Here is a 23142-nt window from a genome sequence, read left to right on the forward strand (position 1 = left end):
GCAGAATCAAATTAAAACAAACTTCAAGGACAAAAGGAAGCCATACATCAAAATACTTGGCCCATGGTAGGTGCTCTTTACATGTTGAATCTTTGCCTAAATTAAAGGACAGTCACTGCTGTATGTTCACCCACGCTGCCTCTTCCCGGGTTCACATAAAGACATTTCCCAGCCTCCCTCTTCTATAAGGTCAAGTGGTCCCTAGAACCACAAGTGATGTGTCTGCAGACCCAGGGGCTACCAGCTTTCTGGACACCTACCCACTAGATGAGTCAGGGCAAGAATAGAAAAACCCTCCCTCCTCCCTCAAAGAAGGGTTATGTCCAGTCATGGATGGCTCAGCCACAAGGTATTTTCAACACATGGGGAGGTGGTGTGGGTGGACAGTGACAAGAAGGAGACATTTGCTATGACTGTATTGACTTCTGCCTCCTCATTCTTCTGAAGCAGTCAGCTAGTCAGCTACTGGAGAACCAGAAGACATAATAATGCAATTCTCAGATGTTTGCTTTCCACTGATATTATGACCCTGGTGTGAGTTGCCATGGCAGTTTCAACATATTAGAGCCACATTCTTTTGTTTAAATAATTTTTTTATGTCTTCAGCAGTTTTATGTCTGGAGACATTAGGTGTTGAAATTCTATCCATCCTTACAGACTCTTCAGGATGGAGGTTTCAATCTCCAATGGCCCTGACATTGTCCTCCCAATAGTAGTAGCAGGAGACCTCTTTTGTTAATGACCTATAGTTTCTATATAAGCAAGGTTCTGGGAGCTGAACTGAAGCCCTTAATTCTGGGTATGAATTCAGGCATTTGGGTACACCCTGAGTGGGAGGAAAGAGGTAAAGAGATTACACTCTGTCATAAGAACAATGAAATAACTTATTAGGAGTCAACCACAAAAGCTTGGATTTAGAAGGGCCCATAAATCCTGTCTAGTATAGGCCCCACATTTTGCTGGTGGAAAATGGACACAGAAAGGGCAAATGAGTTGCCCAAAGTCATAGAGCTACTTAGTAGCAAATCTGGGATTAGAATTTGAGTTTCCATACTCAATTTCCAGTTCAATGCCTTTTTTACAATACTGTGCTACCTCTAAATGATAGATAACATGAAATTGGATAGCGGGATAGCATAGTATAATTTCCCAAAAAGCTGAAAAGAGGGTGTGCCTTCCTTTAATTAATTATTGAAGAGTTGCCAGTTATTGTTTTGAGCTGGAGTCTTAGGATTGTGATTGGGGATATTCCTAGAAATGATGATGAATTCTTTCTTCTTCTATAGACCATGCTGTAGAAACATGTAGGGGTAATTCAAGGGAATTGATTTTGAATGATCACTTTACCCAAAGTCTCTGAAATGTCAGTTTTACAACAGCAAGCTAAATAACATTTTTTAACATTAGAAGAAGGTAGTCATAGTATACTTGGTTCCAGATTGGCCAACTCTGAGAATTTGCCGACTCTTTTTTTTTGTTTTTTTTTTTTTGAGACAGAGTCTCGCTCTGTCACCCAGGCTGGAGTGCAGTGGTGCAATCTCCGCTCACTGCAAGCTCCGCCTCCCGGGTTCACGCCATTCTCCTGCCTCAACCTCCCAAGTAGCTGGGACTACAGGCCCCCGCCAACAGGCCTGGCTAATTTTTTTTTTTTTTTTGTATTTTTAGTAGAGACAGGGTTTCACCGTGTTAGCCTGGATGGTCTCGATCTCCTGACCTTGTGATCCGCCCGCCTTGGCCTTCCAAGTGCTGGGATTACAGGCGTGAGCCACCGCGCCCAGCTGGGAATTTGCCAATTCTTTATTGCATCTGCAGGGAATTAAAATTGGAGCACCTTCGCAAGTAGCACCTACACACAGGGTGATGATGATGATGATGATAGTGATAAAGGAAAATTTCTTGAACACTTACTATGTACTAGTCACATAGCCAAAGCCAAATGGTATGCTAAAGGCTTTAACATTTATTCTCTTATTTAATATTCTCAATAACCCTAAGGGGTAGATATTATTATTATTCTCATTTTATAGATGAGTAAATTGAGTTTTAGCTAGGCCTCATGGCTTCAAAAACGTAGATGTGGTATTTACATTCAGATGGCCCTAAAGGCTGTCTACATGCTATTTTGCATGTAAATTAGAGGAACAGCATTTTAGAGCTGGAAGTGAGCATGCCATCCAATGCCTTCCTTTCATAGATGAGGAAGTGGAAGTGGAATGGTTTGTTCAAAGTTTCATAACTTATGACAGATCCCAGGGTTCCATGCCTAAAAAGAATGTCCTGTACTGGATCACTGAAAAGGAGTTTCCTTTTTGACCTCATCTTTGACAGTGCTTCTTGTCAGCAGCTTTCCAGATCTTTAAGGAGACCCATTTAGCTGTGGATTAATACATCAGCTACAATCTTGGGCTGTTTATTTAACCTCTCTCTGTCTCACTTTCCTTGTCTGTAAAGTGGAGAGAGCAGCTTCACAGTTGATGTGAGTATATATATATACAGTACTTGGCACTGTACAATACAAGCTCTGCCCAGGTGTAATCTATTATTATAAATGTGTGGACAAGTGGCAATAGAGGTGAGGGAAAAGGATAAGTTCTCTTAAATTATGCAAGTGGCACCCTGGCAGAATATTGAAGCTGGGTGGCCACCAGCCAAGAACTTTTCCTCATGAAGTTTACTCAGCCTCCAGCCTTTGATGCCATTCCTTACCTGTTCCTCCTCTTCAAAGTACATTATTATCATTTTCATGACTATTATTATTTTCCTATCTGTCTTTTATAATTGTGCTAGTTATGATGTTATGGTAGGAAGAAGATGTAATTATTTACACAGCCCTGCATTTCCCATTCTTGACCTTCTAAGAAGGCTGAATTCTAAGAAATAGACTTTGTTTTGCACAGGGGGATAAAATGTGTTATTTGGGCCCCTGCCATGAGATAATGAGTTTGAGGAGGAAGGAAGGGGTGGGGCTGAATTCTGCCTCCACTCCTTGGGCCAGGTCTCTAGCTCTGGCAGCTCATAGGAAGGGGCACTCTTTTCTAATTCATCTGAGAGTTGCCTATGTCCATTGTCATGTCCAGTAGGGTCACCTTTTGTCAATTTGCCCGAAGAGGGTGCTTTTCTTAAATTCACAAAGTTGAATTACTGCTAGGTGCTAGCAGTAGATTTTTACTCACTTTCTTCATGACTTCATTCACTTAAACCCAAAAGCATTTATTTTATTTTATTTTTATTATTATACTTTAAGTTCTAGGGTACATGTGCACAACGTACAGGTTTGTTACATATGTATACATGTGTCATGTTGGTGTGCTGCACCCCTTAACTTGTCATTTATATTAGGTCTATCTCCTAATGCTATCCCTCCCCCCTCCCCCCACCCCACGACAGGCCCTGGTGTGTGATGTTCCCCTTCCTGTGTCCAAGTGTTCTCATTGTTCAATTCCCACCTATGAGTGAGAACATGCAGTGTTTCGTTTTCTGTCCTTGCAATAGTTTGCTGAGAATGATGGTTTCCAGCTTCATCTGTGTCCCTACAAAGGACATGAACTCATCATTTTTCATGGCTGCATAGTATTCCATGGTGTATATGTGCCACATTTTCTTAATCCAGTCTATCATTGTTGGACATTTGGGCTGGTTCCAAGTCTTTGCTATTGTGAATAGTGCCGCAATAAACATACGTGTGCATGTGTCTTTATAGCAGCATGATTTATATTCCTTTGGGTATATACCCGGTAATGGGATGGCTGGGTCAAATGGTATTTCTAGTTCTAGATCCTTGGGGAATCGCCACACTGTCTTCCACAATTAAACCCAAAAGCATTTAAATCAGACAGGTTGAGTTTTTGTTTTTTACCATAACTTAAGTTATGATTCTCATTTCTAAAGGTAAAAGTCTCTTTTCTATCAGAAAAAAAAATGAATTCCTTTTATACTTATCATGTATAATGTATGAGGACTAAAATAGAATCGGTAATCCCACAAGACCAAGAACTGCAAACTATTGGCATTTTCCCACTTAGAGGGAATGAAAGTACTGAACGTTTAGGGAGGGTTAAGCCAGTCCCTTCCATGCTTAGTTTGATAAGATGCTTCCTAAGGTTCTCTCTACTTTAGCAGGAGAGACACCTTGTAGAATACTTCTGTGAACCACAGGTACGTCCCCACCATGTGATCTGAGGGCCGAGTGCTACACTACAGGTGCTGGCTCAGCTTGTTGCTGAGCCAGTAAGATCCATGGGGAGACAATTAGATAAGAATCATAAGCTGCCCCAGAGAGCACCATGAATTAAACACTAGAGACCCTAAATACAGAAGCTACTTCCACTTACCATCTACTTCACTTTTTTCATCTTTAATTTGGGTTGAAAACTTATGAAATGTTGTTGGCATTCCTATGGGGCCTTTCAGTTTTCAGATACTCCCTTTTATCAGAAGTTACTGGCTGTCTACTGTGATAAATAAATAAATAAATAAACTTTTTTTAGTGCTTTCTATGGCAATTAGATATCCCACTTCCAGTGCTTGCCTTCACTTTTCACTTTCAAAACCCAACAACAGAGAACACTAACAGCCATGCTGGACTTCATATTTTCAAAGTGTTTCACATCTATTTTACCTATTGATTTTCAAAGAATTTTTGACTTAGGTAGATCGGATATGTTCCCTCTATTTCAAAAGCGAAGTAACATCTCAGTAGTTAACTGACTTGCCCAAGTTCACATAGCTAGATAATGACAGAGTAGAACTATCTCTCCTGTTGGCTGATTCAGTCCTTTTTACCACCGTATCTATTAGGCAAAGTGGCAAGTGCAAAGAGTTCTGGGGTTGGAGATTTGTGACCTTGAAAACCACAACTTTACTGTTGTTCCAAATATAAAAACTACAGTTGGAGGTAGGGATGCTGGGTTACTACAGTCCAGTGAGATAATTTGATTTTCAGTCCTAACTCAGCACCGTGCCCTTGTTCATGGTACTTAGTATCAATGAGCCTCCATTGTTGTGTCTGTAATACCTTCCTTACTAGCTAAGGAAAATGAAATAGTGTATGTAAAGGGCCTAGTATATTTTCTGGCATATACTAAATGCTCAGTAAGTGCTCATTAGGATTCATATTATTCCAGGAGTCTCTAGTCTTTCTTTTGGAGCACATCTTTCCACAAGCTTACATTCTTGTACTAAGAAAACTTAGGAGACTTTGAATTGGGCAACAACAGAGATTAGTGGGTGTCCTGTCTAGCTCAACTATCTGGATTACTCTAGCTTTTGGTTGTCTTTGTCAAAGCTTATTTTCCACTCTATAGAGATAGAAGTTAAGTTGTAGAAAACCAGTAGTAATGTAAATGTTTCTCGTCTATATGATTCCTGTATATGGCAATGCAAATGGATTTTGTCTGGTAGAAAATATAAATCTCTATCTTCATTTGAGCAAGTTGTAACATCTTACTAGTTACCTCATTAACTAGCGAGTTAAATAAAATCTTTGACACATGTTCATTCTGTAACTGTGTGAGTCATGGTTACATCCTCTTTTAAAAATTATCCTTTAATGCTTCCCAGTGCCTATCTTCTACTTACCCTACTTCCTTTACTTACTTTGTACAGTGCTTATCTTCTACTTACCTCAGTTCCCAGTGCCTATCTTCTGCTTACCTTACTGCCACGGCTGCTCCCAGCTGTGCACCCACACACTCAGCCATTCCAGCCCAGTCTCCATATACATCCACTGGCACTACCCTAGTAGCTGCTATTCAGGCTGTGGGGTTCAATAAAGTAGATCCAATGCAGATAAAAATCACTGGTAACCAAGTTCTGAAACAGAATGGGGACTAAAATTTGAAAATCAAATGGACTTGTTTGAATATTTGAAGAGCTTAATTGTTCTGATGCTTGAGGAAGTAAGTCTTAGCGCTTGTGTCAGACACTTGCCTTGACACTTGAAACAGAATATGTGAAGACCTGTACCTACAGGGAGTATGCATACAGATTCTGAGGGCCTGGCAGAAAGAGGTACTCACTGCTCCGCGTTCTATAGTATAGCTGCCTAAGTAGATTTTAGACTCCTTTCTCCCTTCTCAAAGATACTGCCTCAAGCAAGAAAACAGATTTAATAGACCAATGGAATGATTCTAAGCCAGAAAATCTCATGGGTATGGATAGTCTGTGAAACAGAAAAAAAAAAATGTATTCAAACTTTTTTTCTCCTTGTGTTCTAAGTCGTAGTGTCAGAGGCATTTGAACCAGAGCAACTCCATCTTGAACAGGGGCCGGGTAAAATAAGGCTGAGACCTACTGAGCTGCATTCCCAGGAGGTTAGATATTCTTAGTCAGAGGATGAGATAGGAGGTCGGCACAGGTACAGGTCACAAAGACCTTGCTGATAAAACTGGATGTGGTAAAGAAGCTGGCCAAAACCAAGATGGCAATGAAAGAGACCTCTGGTCATCCTCACTGTTCATTATACACTAATTATAATACATTAGCGTGTTAAAATACACTCCTACCAGCTCCATGGCAGTTTACAAATGCCATGGCAATGTCCAAAAGTTACTCCATATAGTCTAAAAAGGGAAGGAACCCTCAGGTCTGGGAAATCCCCTGCCCTTTCCCTGAAAATTCATGAATAATCCACCCCTTGTTTAGCATATAATCAAGAAATAACTGTAAGTATACTCAGTTGAGTAGCTCAGTTGAGCATACCAGTGCCCTGCCTAAGGAGTAGTCATTCTTTTATTCCTTTACTTTCTCGCTTTCACTTTACTTTCTTCCTTACTTGCTTTCACTTTACTCTGTGAACTTGCCCCGAATTCTTTAATGCGCGAGGTCCAAGAACCCTCTCTCGGGATCTGGATTGGGATCCCTTTCTGATAAAAATAGTATTGTGCCTGTTTTGTGAAGAGAGAAGGGATCTAGAAGTGACTGCATAGAAACAGCAGAGAGGACATCCCCACGGTTGAACTTTAAATAAGAGTAAAATGCAAAAGTTAAGTCTTGAAAAATAAAGTGTTTTGCACATGGACTTGATCATAGTTTTTGTTACTATGCCTTGGGTAAAGAGTTTTAAAAGAATTTCCTTTTTGTCAATCTTCCCTAAGATATGGAAATAGAAGTCTTTAGAGCAGATGCTGTTTTTTTACTACTATCATAAAGTAGCAACTAGTTTCAAATATGGTTTTTCCACTTCTGCTGTCTTTACATTGTCATTCACTTGTTTACTCAACTTTTAACAAACCTTTAAAAAATGCCTATTCTGTACCAGGTACTATGCTTGACACTAGGAATAAAGATATAAAAATCACTTTTTCTGCTCTCAAGGAACACGGTCTATCAGGATGGACAAACTAGTAAACACAAATTATAATATGGTAAAGTAGGTGCTATGCTACTTCAAAAACAAAGTGCTATGAAAGTATGCAGAACAAAGACGAAGAAGTCAGGGAATGCTTCCCAGAGCAGGTGATGTATGATGTCCAGACACTGAAAAACACTGGGTGGTGCTGGATACCCAAATGGGGGGCTTAAACTAAGAGACTTGTGGAGATTTCATTAAAAAGTGGACAGATTTAAGATATACTACAGAGGTAGACTGGATCAGAAGCATCCTCACACTGGATGTGTGGTTGAGGAGGAGGATGGTGTTCAGGATGACTGTTGGAATTCTGCCTGGAGCAGCTGCATATCCGGATTGTCAGTTACCAAGATAAAGAAAACTGAGGGAGGATGAGTTTGTACAGGGTGCAGGGTGGAAATCAGGAGTTTAGTTCGAATGTGCTGAGTCTGAGGTGCTAATGAGACAGACAGGTGGAGGAAGTGAGTAGCCTGTTTGAATATGCACATATTAATTTAAAGTAGAGGGCTTAGGTTGCAATGAAGAATTGGGTGTCATCAGCCTCAGAGTGATTGGATGAAATCACCTAGGGAAAGATTAAACGGAGAGAAGAGCAAAGCACCTAGGACTGATCATATCATAAGGAACTTTGGGATGATATGTTGAGTCTACAGTGTAAGCCAAGAAGGAGTGGCCAGTGAGGTAAGTGGAAATCCAGGAAAGTATACTGTCATGAAACCTAAGACAAAGACATTTTCAAGAAGGAAGATGCTAAGAGTTTAGGTAAGATGGGAGGTAGAGAATTAATCATTGGCTTTGGCAACATTAAGTTTACTGGTATATTAACCAGGGGTCTCCAGGAAAATGGAACCAACAGTATGTATAAATATATACAGAGAATCCAAAGGAGTAGGAGAAATTGCCTAAATAAAATAAATATACATAAGAATCTCCATAGAGAGATTAATTTTAAGAAGTTGACTCATGCAGTTGTGGAGGCTGGCAAGCTCAAAATCTGCAGGGCAGGCCAGCAGGCTGGAGACCCAGGGAAGAGTTGCAGTTTGAGTCTAAAGGCAGTCTGCTGGCAGAATTTCTTCTTCTTACAGGGAGGTGAGTCTCTTTCTATTAAGGCCTTCAACTGACTGGATGAGGCCACCCACACTATAGAGAGCAGTCTGCTTAACTCGAAGTCTACTTACTGATTCAAATGTTAATTTTATCTAAAAAATACCTTCACATTCTGCAAGAGCTGGACTTAAAAAAAAAAAAAAGGTAAAACAACAAAAATAAATAAATAAATACCTTCACAGAAGCATTTAAAATAACATTTGACCAAAATCAGGGTACTATGGCCTTGCCAAATTGACACATAAAATTAACCATCACAGTTGGTAAGCTCGTCAAGAGGCCTTTCTGTTGATTGTGGAGGCAAGAACCAGATTGTAATGGATTGAAGTGCTAAGGGGAAGTAAGGAAGTATTGTGGACTCATCATTCTCAAACTTGGCTGAATTTAAGAATACCTGGGAAGTCTGTAAAAATCTCAGTAACCAGGCATTACCCCATATCAATTACATAGGAATCTCCATAGATGGGTCTCAGGCATCAGTGTGCCAAACCTGAGAAGCACTAATATAAATCAAGGCTTCTCAAACTTTAAAGTGCATATACATTTTCTAGTAGGTCTGAAGTGGGGCCTGAGATCCTGCATTTCTAACTAGAGCTCCCAGTAATGCCAGTGCTGCTGATCCATAGGCTGCACTTTGAGTAGTGAGGATACAGATGACTCTTTTCAGTAAATTTGAATGAAAGGCATAGTGAAATAGAGGAGTAGCTTGAGGGAAATATTAAGTCAAGGAAGGATTATTACTGTTGTTGTTGTTGCTATTTGAAAAGTATATTTGTATAGTAGTGGGAGTGGTGGAGGGAAGATAAAGAGAGGTTAACAATGTCAGAGAGATGGGAACACTAAAAAAGACAAGTTCTTGAGGGGGCAAGAAGAGCAGGATCCTGAGTACAGGTAGAGTCCCAACAGACAAGGAACCAGCTTGCTGGGAAGGAAGGAGGAGGAAGCATGTGCACAGGTCCAAAGGAAGAGGTATAGGAGAAATTGCCTGCCAGTGAACTGCAAGTGTTCTGCATGGTAAAAGCATAGAAACCATTTGGAGGACTGGAGTGAGAAGAAAGTGGAGAAGACAGAGGCCAAATCATAGAAGGCCCCGTGAGCCATACCAGGAGCTAGGCTTTTTCCCCAAAGGTACTGGGGAGCAGTTGAAGATTATCACATGGACTTTAGGATCAGATTTGCATTTCATTCTGAGATGTGCATTTTATTCAAAGAATGGAGGATGCACTAGGGAAAGAAGTATGATCATGCAAACAACAGAATCATTTAAGATATTGTTACAATAATCCATTTGAGAAATATCACCTCCAAAAATGCACAAAAGTATGATGGCTAAGATGAAGAATTTAAAAAAAAGATTTAGAGTGATGTTTTTGAGAGGCATTAATATGAGTGGGTTGGAGAAACAGCTGAGCAGAGAGGCCACTGGAGAACCAATGGTGATGGAGAACAAAGACATTCAGAAGCTAAATGACTCAGAGAGAGAGAGAGAGAGAGAAAGTAATAGAGGAGAAACCTTGAGATGTATAAATAAAGAGCATGGGACATAGAGAAGGTGAGGCACAAACATGAAGGACTGAAGAGGCATTGGGAGCCTCCCTCCAGTGGGCCTCCTCCACTTTGGTGACTCTGGAGAGGGTTGGTAATGTGAGCATTTCCAGTGAAATATAGACCTGGTAGACATGAGCCTGGGACCCAGGAATCCCCTGAAGAGGGCCATGGACTGGCAGCAAGGAGATAAGAGGTCATTGAAACGGAACTGAATGAATTCTTGCTCAGTCCTAAGATGCAGCACCTGCAGGTTGGCTTTAGGAAAGCTGGCAGGCTGAGCACAGTAGCAAAACCAACTTAACCTCTCCTGTATCATGACTGATTAAGTGTCAGGTTTTGCAGCCAGAGAGATCCAGGTTCAGATTCCAGCTTTGCCAGTCTCAGCTTTTTTAGCTGTAAAACAGGAATAATGATACGCCCTTCATTGTGAGGATTATATGAGATAAAGCATGTTAAGTTTGTAGTACAGTACCTATATAGTAGCAAACATTCAATCTATAGTACCTGCTAACAAAAGCATGACAGTGTAGTTGTCTTCCAACTCAAGAGGCAAAAATCAGTAACTATGGGTTAGGTAAATCGCTTTTTTGGATTAGAATTGTCTGCCTAACACTAGATAGTTGCATCAAAGAATAACTCAGAAACGTTTAGTTAGTTCTCCACATGTGAAGGGGATAGCCATTACGCTGTTTTCAAGGAATAAAGACAAAACAGAGAGGACAGGAAGAGTAAACAGACAAAGAAAAAACCTGCAGAGAATCTAGGAACAGTGGATGTTGATGTGGCAACAAAGGAAGAGTTGCCATTCTGATCTTTTCTCAAGAAAGTACTTACTATGGAACTGCATCAAGTTCACTTAGGTGACAGCCTCTTAATTGTGTCCCTAGAATCTACATTAGCTTTTAAGCTGAAGTCTTACTTTTCCTGAGCAGCCCCTGATCAAAGACTGAGCACAGAGGGGGTTATTAGGACCTAGTCATTTCTGCTCAACATGAGACTCCACTAACTAACATCAATTTTACACAATTTCTCCCAGGAAATAGAATAAGAGGGAAAATTCCCAATTCATTTATAATAAGGCCTGCATTACCCTTATATCAAAACCAGAAAAAGACAGTAAAAAAAAATTACAGACAAATGTCTTTCATAAACTTAGACACAAAATCTTCAACAAAATAATTGTAAACCAAATCAAGCGGTGTATAAAAAGAATTATACACTATGACTAAGCGGGATTTATTTTAGCTGTGCAAGGCTGGTTCAATATCCAAAACCAATGTGAATTGTACACTTAAAAATGACTAAAATGATACATTTTATTTTGTGCATATTTTATTACAATATAAAAAAGATGATTTAATTGTCTAAATACAAAATCACAAAGAATCTATAAGAAAACTATAACTAAGAAGTGAGCTCATCAAGTTCTCAGGGTCAGGATAAAAAATCAATTGCATTTTTATATTTTAACAATGGACATAATGGAACCAAAATTTAAAACACAATACCAATTCCAGCCTCTGTAAACAAAATTAAATATTTAGATATATACTTAAAACAAATGCAGGATTTGAAAATTACAAAATGCTGATCAAAGAAATCAGAGAAGACTAAAATAAGTAGAAATACATACCATGTTCATGGTTTGGAAGACTCAGTATAGCAAAGATGTCAATTCTCCCCAAATTGATCTATAAGTGTAATGCAGTTCCTGTCTAAATCTCAGCAAGATTTTACATAGATATAGACAAGCTTATTTTAAAATTTATATGGAAAGGCACAGGCCTAAGAATAGTTAAAACAGTCTTGATAAAAAGAATCACTTGGGAGGAGTCATTTTAACAATATTAGGACTTACTTACAGCTGTAGTAATCAAGAAAGTGTGGTACTGGTGATGGGATAGATACCTAGGTCAATGGTAAGGAATAGAAAACCCTTACATAGACCCACACAAATATGCTCAATTGATTTTTGACAAAGGTGCTAAAGTAATTCAATGGAGAAAGGGTGGCCTTTTCAATAAATAGTGCTGAAGTAATTGAATATCTATATGTAAAAAAAAAAAAAACCTCTACCTAAATCTCACACTTACATAGAAAATTAACTCCAAATGAATCACAGAATTAAATGTAACATGTAAAAATATAAATTTTTAGAATAAAACAGGAGAAAATGTTCAGCGTCTAGGGCTAGGCACCAAAAGCACAATCTGTAAAGGGAAAAATTGAAAAATTGAACCTCATCATATTTAAAAACGTTTGCTCTCCAAAAGCTCATATGAAGAGGATGAAATGACAAGCCAGAGACTAGGAGAAAATGTTTGCAGCCAATATGTCCAACAAAGGGCTAGTATCTGAAATATACTGAGAACTCTTAAAACTCAAGGGGGGAAATACAAATAATCATATTACAAAATGGGCAAAAGACATAAATCTAATGAATAGATATCAATGCATTAAAATTGATATACAGATGGAAAATAAACACATGAAAAAATGTTCAACATTATTTGCTACTATGGAAATGCAAATTAAGCCACAACAATATATAACTACGTATCTATTAGAATGGCTAAAATTTTTTTTAAAAAGCGATAACTCCAAATACTGGCGAGGATGCAGAATAACTGCATTACTCATACATTGCTCGTGAGAATGTAAAATTGTACAACCATTCTGAAAAGCAATTTGAAATTTTCTTAAAAAGACTGAACATATGATTGCCATATGACCTAACAGTTACACTCTTGAGCATTTAGTGCAAAGAAATAAAAATTTATGTCTACACCAAAACCCATACATAATGTTCACAGCAGTGTTATTTTATTTCATTTTTTTATTATACTTTAAGTTCTAGGGTATATGTGCACAACATGCAGGTTTGTTACGTAGGATACATGTGCCATGTTGGTGTGCTGCACCCATCAACTCATCATTTACATTGGGTATATCTCCTAATGCTTTCCCTCCCCCCTCCCCCCCAAGCAGTTTTATTTGTAATAGCTAAAAAGTAGAATCAGCCCTGAAGTCTTTCAACCAGTGAATGCTTAAGCAAATTGTGATACACACATACATGGAATATTACAAAACAATAAAAAGGAGCAAACTATTGATACACACAGCAACTGGATGAATCTCCAGGGAATTATACTGAGTAGAAAAAAAAATCAAATCCTAAAAGGTTAAATACTGTATGATTCCATTTGCAGAACATTTTTGAAATAAAAGAATTTGAGAAATGAACAGATTAATGATTGCCGGGGATTAGGGATGGGGTATGGCTTTAAGAGGGAGGTGGGTGGGGTTATATAAAGCAACAGAAGAATCACAGCTGGATTTAAACTGCTCAGTGTCTTGACTGGTGGTGGATACATGAATCTACACAGATGATAAAATTGAGTAGAATTTAATACACGCATACACATGCCAATGAGGACAAGTAAAACTGGGGAAATCTGAATAAAATGACTGGATTGCACCAAGGTTTCTATCCTGAATGTGATATTATATCACAGTTTTGTAAAATGTTATCATTGGGATAAGTGGGTAATGTACACAAGGGATATTTGTGCATTATTTCTTACAACTGCATGTGCGTCTACAATTATCCTCACAAAAATTTCAACTACAATAAAAAGAACAAGCTATAGACTGAGAGAAAATATCTGCAAATCATATATCTGAAGAAGGACTTGTATCCAAAATATACCAAGAGCTCTCAAAGCTCAATACTGCTGGTGCAGGGGCACACACCTGTAGTCCCAGCTATTCAGGAGGCTGAGGTGGGAGAATGGCTTGAGGCCAGGAGTTAAGATCACAGTGAGCTATAATGGTGCCTGTGAATAGCCACTGCACTCCAGTCTGGGCAACATAGCAAGACCTCCATCTCTAAAACAAAACCAAACCAAAAACAAACCCAAGAAAACCCTCAATATTAAGAATATAAACAACCCAACTAAAACGGGCAAAAGATTTTAACAGACACTTTACCAAAAACATATACAGATGGCAAATACCAGCATGAAATACCAGCTCAATGTCGTTAGTCATTAGGGAAATGCAAATTAAAACCCAGTGAGATACTACACACATATTAGAATGACCCAAATTAAAAAAGACTAACTGTACCAGTGGTTAACAAGGAAGTGGATGAACTAGAACTCTCATTCACTGTTGTTGGAAATACAAAATGGTAATGCGCTTTGGAAAATAGTTTGGCAAATTTTTTGAAAGTTAAGTATACTTTTACCATAGGATCCAGCCATTTCATTCTAGGTATTTACACCCAAGAGAAATGAAAGCAGATCTTTTACAAATACTTGAACATGAATGTTCATGGCAGCTTTATTTGTGATAGCCAAAAAAGGAGAAACAGCTCAAATGTTCATCAGAATAAATAAACAACTTGCTCTATACAAACACAATGGAAGGCTGCTCAGTAATAAAAAGAGAAGGAATATTGACATATTGTAAATCTCAAAATAATTATGCCAAGTAGAAGAAGCCAGTCTAAAAAAAGTACATACTGTATGATTTGATTTATATAAAACTCTAGGAAATGCAAACTAATCTATAGTGACAGAAAACATATTAGTGGTTTCCTGGGAAGGGAAGGGAGTCATGGTCTGGGAGAAACAGGACGGACAAATTACAAAGAGACACGAGGAAACTTCTAGGATGATGCATAGGTTCATTATCCTGATTATGGTGATGGTTTCACAGATATATACATATATCAAAATTAATAAATTGTACAAGTTAAATACATGCAGTTTAAGTTATGTTTCAATGTTTTAAAAAGGAATTTTAACAGAAAGGGGATCGTTCTATAAAAATATAGTTGAAATGCTTTGGAATAACCCAACAAAAATATATCTGAATTTTTTAAATTGTTATCAATTTAGATGTAGGAGAAACCAACATTAAAGACTGGGCAGTATGTATGTGGTGATGGTGGGAGGTGGGTGGAATTTGCAAAAATCCAGAAGGAAGATGTACTTAAAGTGCTTTGCAAGTGTTTTTTGTTTGGTTTGGTTTGGAATTTTTGAGACAAGAGTCTCACTCTGTCATTCAGGCTGGAGTGCAGTGGCATGACTATGGCTCACTGCAGCCTCGAACTCCTGGGCTCAAGTGATCCTCCCACCTCAGCCTCCTGCATAGCTGGGAACACAGATGTATGCCGCCTGCCTAATTTTTTTTAGTTTTTGTAGAGATGGGGTCTCCCTATATTGCCCAGGCTGGTCTTGAACTCCTCAGCTCAAGCGATCCTCAGCCTTCCAAAGTGCTGGAATTACAGGCGTAAGCCACCGAACCTGGCTTGCAAGTGTTATTTTTCCACTTGAGAAATGATGACTACAAATTAAAGAAAATGCATTATGGATGTAGTTTATTTTAAAAAGGTAATATAGAACTATAAGCGGAAGACTCATCTCAAAGTAAAAGGCTGTGGCTCTCTATCAAATGATTGGTAAATGAATATATATATATGCTAAAATAAATGCTTAAGGTAGGCATTGTTTTGATTCCTCAATTTAATAAAGTTTTTCAATCTTATTAGGAATTTTGATGGTTTCAAATAGGAGGCCTTCTACTATCAGGGTGTAAAGATTTTTATAGATACAAGCCTCACATTTCCAGCTAAGCCATTAGGTATCTTGCCTCAGTGAAAGAGATGAGGAAGTTTCATCAGATTCCTCATGTTCTCTTTTCCCCTCTGAACACGGCTCCTATCTTCAGAACCTTCAAGCTTCTTAACTTCTACCCTTCAGGATTTTAAGTTGAAGCTGAAGAAAGACTCAGCTTCAGAAGCCGAGAACTCTGCAGATACATGAAAACAGTTCCCCACTGCTATAAATAAAAACCTGAAACCTGTCACACTTGGTTAATATCACCCACGTTAGGAGCCATGGACAGAAAGGAAAGAGGCAAAAACAAAACATCTGTTGCTTTATTTAGAAACCAAGCTCATGCCAGAAAAACAAGTCACCGGTTTTCAGGCACACAGAGATTTCAAACGCCTTTTCCTGTAAGATTCGAGTTAGGGAATATCATGTTCAGTCCTGGTTAGTGGCTGCAACACTCAGTACCAACTAGAGCAGAAAGAAACACAGAAGAGCTTCCTTTGCCTCTGTTGACAACTACCCAGAGCCTGAAAAGTTTGCATCTCAGATTGAGGCCCTTTATCCAAAGACTTACGGACGGGAAGCAATGCCCATCCAATGCCTATTGATTATTAACATCAGCCCATTTCTCAACTTAGCAATTTCTAGAAACTCAGGAGCAGTCAGAAGGGTGTGGTTTTCATAGATCTGATGATCAAGGCTGGTGCCAAGGCAGCTGCCCTGCAATAGGGTGGTTTGAGGATGCCCCAGACTCTCCCACCCAAAGATCTCTCTGCTCTGGATTCCATACCCACCTGCCATGGAGCTGGATATGTTCCTGCACAAGACTGGCAACTCTCCTGCTGAGGAATTGCTCCATCAGTTATAAAGCAAGTGTGTACCTGGTCACAGCAGTCTATGGCCCAGTGCAGCACATCAATGCATTGGGAAACGATATCCAAAACAAAACCCTAGGGCATGCATGAATCAGGGGACAAAGAGAAGGAGAAGTATAGTATACTGAGCACTCAACTGACAGGGGAGGGAAGCGTTATATCTCCTCTGAGCAGCCACAAAGCAGTATGAGAACATGAGCAACAGAGCTGGAAAGATGCTGAAGACTTCCCACCTTCACCACTTTACCTAAGGCCAACCTTGCTGAAGACTCAGGGACTTAGAATTGCTACCAAATCTACAAGCATAGGTGTTCTTGGAATTGCTTCTCAGAGAGGAATGGATATTTTATTCATTCATTTAACCAGCATTTATTCATCTTTGTGGAGCATACAGACTAGTGGGAGAGAGACAGATAATAAGCGGAATGAATAAAGAAATGTAACAGGATATGAAAACGTAATAAGTGCTGGGGAGAGAAATTTAGTTAGGACCGGCATAGAGAAAGTCATGGGCTACTTTTTTTTTTGAGACAGGGTCTCAGTCCCATGCCCAGGCTAGATTGCAGTGGTGTGATCATGGCTCACTGCAGCCTCAACCTCCTGGGCTCAAGCAATCCTCCATCTCAGCTGAGACTACAGGAGCATGCCACCACACCTGGCTAAATTTTTGTATTTTTTGTGAGATGAGGTTTCGCTATGTTGCCCAGGCTGCTCTCTAACTCCTGGGCTCGAGCGATCCACCCACCTCGGCGTCCCAAAGTGCTGGGATTATGGGCATGAGCCACCAAAGGGCTACTATTTTAAACAGGAGAATCAGGGAAGCTTTGCTTAAGGTTTGTTTGCCTCTTAATTGTCTTATCTCCTCATTCCATTTCTTTTTCAGAGTGCAAAGGACCTAGGAAGTCCTGGACACATGTTTGAGACTGGAGTTATAAAAAGCAGTATGATACAAATGAGTACTCTTTAAACAATTTTGATCATGAACCCTGTCAAAAAAAATTGTGAGTGCCTGCTCTCAGAGTATTCTTATGTTTTCTTCATAAATCATATACATATTTTCCTGTATTACTATATTCCACTCAGTTTTAATCAAACACAAAACAGGATGATTTAAGGGTGAAAGAAATATATTTTTTACCTAGTTAGCATGATGACTTCATATTATCATTAGCATATAATTAAAGGCACATTATGCACTTAAGATGAGGTTCATTGTTAAAAATAATGAATGTAAGTATCACAAATTCATAAAAATTTAGGATTTTGGGGCTAGCTGCTTTCTTCTCTGAGTAGGTCTCCATTGTATTTTACTTTTAAGTGATGCCAATGAAAATATTCTACTAGGAGTAGACCTATTGATTTCTCATTGTTCATTTGTGCTTCCACTACTGGCAATTTCTTCACAGGAACTTCTCAAAAGTCATTCTTTCCCTCTGTATTTCTCACATGCAGAAGGATGTTCTGGAGCCTCTTGCACATCAACCTATTTTTTTCTCTCTCTTTTGGCTTTTTCTTTAGGTGTTTTCTCCTCTTCACCCAGCTCTTTACTCTGTCGATCACCTTAACCTCTCTGCTAAGTCCAGCTCTTTTTCACCAGCCTTTATCAGAGGCTCCCATCTCTAAATATTCTCCATTTTAGAAAGAGAAAGCTTGTGCATTCTTATTTACCTAGTCCTAATAGGAGAGGGAGAGGAAAAGGGGAAAATTGGGAGCATATATCTATTCATAAATCTATCCATTTCCCTATATCTATGAATACTGGATTGCAGTGTAAATTATCAAGAAACATCTCTACCAACAACCAACAAAGAAAGAGAAAGGGATTTCAAGTACTTAAGGTTTGCAAGCCGTTTCTACTTAGATTAACAAGTTGACTTTAGAACAGAATTTTAATCACAACCTTGGAGAAAAGTGAAAGAATGGGCTTGAAGTAATAAAGTGATCCATGAAACCAAACATATAGAATCAGAACGCAACGTAACAGAATAAAACGTTGCTTACTTATTGTACCTTGGTCATTTGTACTTTAAAAAGGGAGTGAGCTAGGGGAATTGATATGCAAGATCTGATTTGTATGCAAGAAAAATTACAGATGGTCAAATGTAAAGTAAAAGATATAGCCCAAGAATTGCTGAAGTTAATCCTGTCAGAAGGCAGCAGAGGATAAGCACATTTCTTCTAGGACAGGAAGAAAAACCGAAGGTATCTAACAGGTGAGACACATGAACATGCAAAGATATACAGAAATCTCTCAAGAAATTAGGTAGGGCCGAAGGATTTACAAACCAAAATAGACATTCCTGGCTGTGAGAGAATTTACTGCAGTATACTAATGGGAAAAAAAAAAGCAAAACAAAAAGAAAACAGGAGCAAAGTTATGAGTCAAGATTATGAGAAAGGCAAGAAAGAATGAAATGAAACGTCTGTAAAAATATAAGAGAAGGACAGAAGAAAGGTAGCAGGCTTACAGAGAGAAAAAGGAGGAGGCTAAATGCTGCTAAAAGATAAACTTCTGGTGTTGAAGGGGTTTTTGTAGTGTTTTCGGAGTATCAGGCGTCAGGATAAAATGTTTCCCCAGCCTTGAATTTCTTTCTAGATGTCTTTATGGCCAAAAGTGAGTCACATGTTCACTCTTAAAGCAATCATCAGCAAAGGGAATGGCACTACCATATTTGTCTAAGATGATCAGGGTTTATAAGGGCTGCCTCATCCAAAGTTTATGGCCATTTAAGAGCTAAGAAATAGTAGGAGCCATGTGCAGTGGCTCAAACCTGTAATCCTGCCACTTTGGGAAGCCGAAGCAGGAGGATCACTTGAGCCCAGGATTGGAGACCAGCCTGGGCAACATGGTGAAACCCCATCTCTACCAAAAAAAAAAAAAATTAGCTGGACGTGGTGGGTCTTGCCTGTAGTCCCAGCTATGAGAGGTGGTGGGGGAGAGTGAGGGCTGAGGCTGGAGGATCATTTGAACCCAGGAGAGCGCGGTTGCAGTGAGCAGTGTTTACACCACTGCACTCCAGCCTGGGTGACAAAGCGGGGCCCTGTCTGAAGAAGGAGAAGGAGAGGAAGAGGAAGTAGTAGTGGGGCTCTATGGAAAAAAAGAAGAAAGTTAGGTGATTGTTGGATAGAGAACCAATAGAATCTGCCACAAAAGCAGCTATGGACTTGGTGAAATATGAGCTAGTCCTTAAGTTAGATACAGACATGAAAAAATGTGAAAAGGAGCTTTCCATTGGGAGGGAATACCCTGAGTAAAGGCACAGGGACAGAAAAGAAGTGCTGAGCGCATTTCTGTTTGATGCTACTGGAGGGTATCGAGTACCCAGGGAGGTGGAGTTGGATGACATGCAAGGTTATATTGGTTTCAGATCATAAATGGGGTTGAATGCCAGAAAATAGAATCTAACTTAATTTGGTTAAGTAAATGTGGACTAACTACACGTGATTATGTTTTTAAAAGTTTTGATTCTGTTTGTTCTTCCTCACTCCCCAATTAAAATATTTCAGGGAGTCAGGAATAGTATCCATCACACCCTTTTTAAGTTTAGAAACAATTGAAATGTAGATGTGGGAGTCAGATAGATGGACATAAAAATATTACCTGTGTTTCTGCCATAGGGTCAGCTGGATTTGAAGGCCATGATTTACATGTGCAGCAACAATGGATTACCAAATATGCCCGCTGCAAGAGACTTAACTCCCCAATCAGTCAGGGCAGCGTCAGGTATGCAGGTGTCTCCTCTGGGTGCTGCGGAAGAGCAGAGTGAGATGTGCTTTTCGTAGGTGGCAAATCCCCAAAGAGGAAGGAGGAAAGGACTGGGACAAGCACCTTCAGCTTCTTCCAAGCTTACCATCCTATAAGCTACTCCTCTTTCCTGGAAGAGGAGGATTTCCTGGTGGAGCCGGAAGCTGTAGACCCTTCCACTTGTAACATCAAAGTAGAGAAAAGAAATCCCCCTGACGCCACACATGCTTTTAAATAAGATGCAATAAACTCTTTGCTTATGATCACAACATATGCCCTAGTATTTTCCCGATAACCTCGGCCAATAATTGGTTCTTATGGCCCATTCCAAGACACATTGTTGCTATGGCCCTTCTTCCCACATCTATTTCTCAGGCAGTGTCGCTTCCTTCTAACCCTGATATTGCTTTTAGCCTGAAATATAAATTCTGTTTTGTAACTCTAAATGCTATTTGATATAGCTTTGGGATTATACCTTCCCAATTAAATGATTTGAGCTGTGAAAGCACTTAGCAGAGGAGCTGCATGCCCCATAAATATTTGTGAGCTCTCCAGCCCCATTTCCCCATGCCTGCTTTTCCTTTTTAGGTCCTTGGCCTTCGCCTGCTCCTCTACAACTTCTTTGCAACATCATTTTGTAGGTTGAGCTATTCTGTTTTTGGAAACCTTGCTCTTCAGCATAGCAGTCCTTTCTCATCAACCTTTCAACATTGGCAGATGAAATCTGAACTGAGTACGCTTCACTGTCATCTTCTGCCTTAAGAGTTGAAACTCCAAACTATTTGACTATAGAGCTCTTCCAGAGGCTGCTGGTGAGATGCCTTCTGACTGTTTTTACCCTGTTACTCCATTACATTGTCATCATCGCATCATAAGAGGAGGATCTATCAGCTTTGCCACACCTCTTATACTTTTGAAAAACAGAAATTATCTATGAGAAAGTTGACATTGGAGGGGTTCTCTTGGTCAGATTTCCTTGTTTTCTATTGTATAAATTATCTCACATTTACTTTATTTTACCTTTCCCTTATTTTCAATCCCTAACTTTATATATATATATGTGTGTGTGTGTGTGTATGTATGTGTGTGTATACATACACATACAAACATATATATGTGTGTGTATACACACACATACATACGTATATATGTGCGTGTATAAATACACATACATACATATATATATGTGTGTGTATATGTATGTTTTGAGATGGGGGTCTCACTCTGTCACCAGGGCTGGAGTGCAGTGGCATGATGTTGGCTCACTGCAACCTCTGCCTCCGGGGCTCATGCAGTCCTCCCGCCTCAGCCTCATGAGTAGCTGGGACTGCATGCGCACACCACCATGCCCGACTAATTTTTGTGTTTTTTATAGAGACAAGGTTTTGCCATGTTGCCCAGGCTGCTCTTGAACTCCTGAGCTCAGGTGATCTGCCAGCCTCGGCTTCCCAAAGTGCTGGGATTACAGGCGTCAGCCATTGCGCCCAGCCTATTCTTTTAGATTTCTTTTCCTCCAAAATGCATGCCAAGAACTCATGAAATATATTTCCTGATACTCGGGAACACTATTTGCATGGGGGCTTACCATTTACCAAATGCTTTTGCAATTCAGAAATGAACCTCTATAAGACAGAGTTCTTAAATTCTGCTCACTTTGATTCTTAGAATCAATCTGAGCTAGAAACAGGTCTCACCTAGTCTAGATACTTCTAAATACAAAACCCTGAAGTGTTTTTATCACTCAGATATGAGGATAACAATAGGATTTTTGAGAATTGGTTGACCATACACTCAACATACCTCTTTTCTAAGGCCCCATGTGACAGTCAATCACATAATCCACTAGGGAACTGATGATAAACTTTTACCATCTCTGTGTCTTCTCTGGGTCCACAGTGCTCTCGGCCCCAGTCATGTGTATCAGGACACTTCTTGCAATGGGATTAGCTTGAAGAGCAGTCCTCCCAGAGGTGTGGCTTCCCTCCGGCATCCTCAGTTTAACACCAGCTGTGTACTTGCTCATGGCAGCTTTGTCTTCCTCAACCTAAGTGCCTTGTGTCTGTGTTGGCTTTGCCTAGTTCACTCCTTAGATGGCAGTGGACTCAAGAAATGTTTCAAATGTTTTCTAGCAGGGAGCTTCAGTTTCTTCTTGGAGTCTAAGGAGATGTCTTCCTAGTAACATGATTGGCTTCTTCAACCACTCATTGCTGAGAGCCCTGATGAGAACCCAGTGTTCAGTCTCAGCACTCTCATATCAGACCTCATCTCCTGTGCTGCAGTCTCCATCCTGGAACTGTGCTGGCCATCTCGGGGTATAGGAGGATAATTTAGCACATTGAGGATGGCAAAGCAGGAAAAAAACCTTGCATCCTTAATGGTGTTGAGTCACTGAATTAACCAACAATGGAATTGTTCTACCTCTGGACTTTTGTTATGTGTTTTAATACATTTCTTTGTTTTGCTACTTTTAGTTGGGTCTTCTGTTACTTGCAGCTGACAACTTCTTAACTGATCATCTTCCCTGAATGAACATCAATACTGGAAATAATCTCTGCCTACTTTGAATTTCTGTAACATGTTAGCTATATTTCTATTATGGAAAGTTTTAACCTTATGCTACCATGAGTTGCATAAATACAATTTTCCCTTTATAAATTTGTACTTCAGATCTAAGTGAATAGTACTAGTCTCTATAAACTGTGCTCCAAGTACCACTTATCCCATGAGATACTCCATAAACACAAGGTTCTGTGGTCACTTAAGTTTGGGAGACACTGAGTGCTGTATCCTTCCCGAGCAGATTCACAATATATCTTGGCACATGGAAATTGTTAAGGATGATATTCTACCCCTCGTTAGATGTGGGGTGAGCTTTGGTTAGTTGTTTAGTGAGTTAGC

The 23142-nt window shown here is 39.5% G+C and overlaps 2 long non-coding RNA genes across 4 annotated transcripts in view; one reads left to right on the plus strand and one right to left on the minus strand.

The window, feature by feature from the left end:
• The window catches only part of LOC129527033 (uncharacterized), a 117968-nt gene that overhangs the window by 61066 nt on the left and 33760 nt on the right, over nucleotides 1-23142 (plus strand). The window lies entirely within an intron of this gene.
• Nucleotides 1165-5798, minus strand: LOC115930768 (uncharacterized). The gene is made up of 4 exons (XR_004067365.2): nucleotides 5653-5798; nucleotides 4332-4451; nucleotides 1715-1806; nucleotides 1165-1292 (listed from the first exon to the last, which is right to left on the minus strand). It is a non-coding gene; the product is annotated as an uncharacterized lncRNA (long non-coding RNA).

This window comes from Gorilla gorilla, chromosome 16 (assembly GCF_029281585.2).
Source record: "Gorilla gorilla gorilla isolate KB3781 chromosome 16, NHGRI_mGorGor1-v2.1_pri, whole genome shotgun sequence".
Lineage (NCBI taxonomy): Eukaryota > Metazoa > Chordata > Mammalia > Primates > Hominidae > Gorilla > Gorilla gorilla.